A 1727-nucleotide genomic window follows, 5' to 3' on the forward strand; every position below is an offset into this window, starting at 1 on the left:
TGGCGGATTTGCACCATACTATTTTTATTTGTAATCTTTTGCATGTGTGTTTGCTGCTGCGCTTCCCTGTGTGTGTGTGACAGGCATACTGTCTGCGCGCTGTGCACAAGCTAGGCGCAAATGACTAAATTGAGACTTCTAATCCTATTCAATTTTATTAAATAATTTGACGAATGGTCTTGAACAGAAGCCCAAATTGCACCATAGGTAGACAGTTGGTTTTGTACTTACTTGCAAGGTTAAAAGTAACACTATTTAAAAACAGATCATAGTTATTAACAAATCTTCAAGGAGGCGGTAAAGATTTTGATTCTTATGTTTGTCATAGTTCCGATTTTCTGTTATAGTTTTTCCTGTTTTGTTGTGTTAAAACTTCCCTTGTTTACTGTCTCTTGTGTTCTCTCTTGCGTTTTACTCTGTTTTCATCCTTTATGTTCCAGTTTCCTTTTTTATTTTGTAGTCTGTTTTCTCTTATGCCGTGTCTTGTTTGTTTACTTCCTGACTTTTTTTTTTTTTAGATTTCTGCATATGTGATTGTTTGCCCAACCCTGATGTGTTTTACCTGTTCCTGAGCCCTCGTGTCACCTGTCCCATGTTTCACTCTCGTTACCTTGACGATGCTTAACATTCCACCAACCCATTGACTTGACATGAGTTTAATTTGCTAGGTACAGCTGATAAAATCTGCCAGGTACTTCAATAAATGAGTATTTCTATGCAGGTTTGTTGTATTCCTGCTCTCAATCATATACAATAGGTTTTGCAGTTTTACAGTATTTACAACCATTCACCAAATGAGATCGATTGGATTTGGTCTAGGTGGCACAAGTCATGGTGAAGCTACATCTGCACCAATTAAAAATACTTATACAAGACTTTACGTACATAAAAAAAATAAAGGAAGAGAAATTAACTGAAGGGATCAGACATTTGGTCATTAAATACCATCAGACACCACTGACTAATTTAAAAATGCATAGCTTCAGAATTTTACCTTCTTTTTCCCACTTATCTTTGTAAGTTCACAAATTGCAGTCTTTCATCTTTATAATTAACATGGGGCAGATCTTGTTATAGTCCAGCAACTGGAACAGTGACTATAAAGTTCTGACTCACTGCTTTAATAATAATGTTTAAAGGTTTTTGATTATGATAACGATTGTATCAGCATGTGACTCTGTGGCTGAAAAGCGAGTGCTGCTCAGACCATCATGAGTTGGAGGAAATCCAACTACACAGATGAAAATATGACTATGAAAATTCTCCAATAGTGGCTAAGGACACTGTGTGGTGTACCTCAAAGTTATCATGAGAGAAACACTTTGGGTTTTATTTCCTCTATTTTACAAGCATATTTATAATTTTGTTTTTTTCAACAGCCTGTTATTGAAATTATTAAGCATTTTATTTATTCCAAAGCAACATGACCGTGGCTATTATTTGAGACATACTGTGTGTGTACTGAGAATTTACAGCACAGTTAAAATAATCAATAATCAGCTAAACTCATCATGTCCTTCTCATGCTTGTTACACTTTGGGTTTGTGAAACCCTTTCAAATCCCATCCGGAAAAAAAATAAAAGTTGAAGATGGACAAACTTAAAACAGGTTCCTTACATTTTTAATATACAATGATAATAATGGAAAGTGACCAAATTTAGGATTGATGAATTTTGAACTTGCTGCTAAAACAGAAAATGTGTCTCTCACACACACACACACACAC

This window comes from Etheostoma spectabile, chromosome 5, assembly GCF_008692095.1.
Source record: "Etheostoma spectabile isolate EspeVRDwgs_2016 chromosome 5, UIUC_Espe_1.0, whole genome shotgun sequence".
NCBI classification, from domain to species: domain Eukaryota; kingdom Metazoa; phylum Chordata; class Actinopteri; order Perciformes; family Percidae; genus Etheostoma; species Etheostoma spectabile.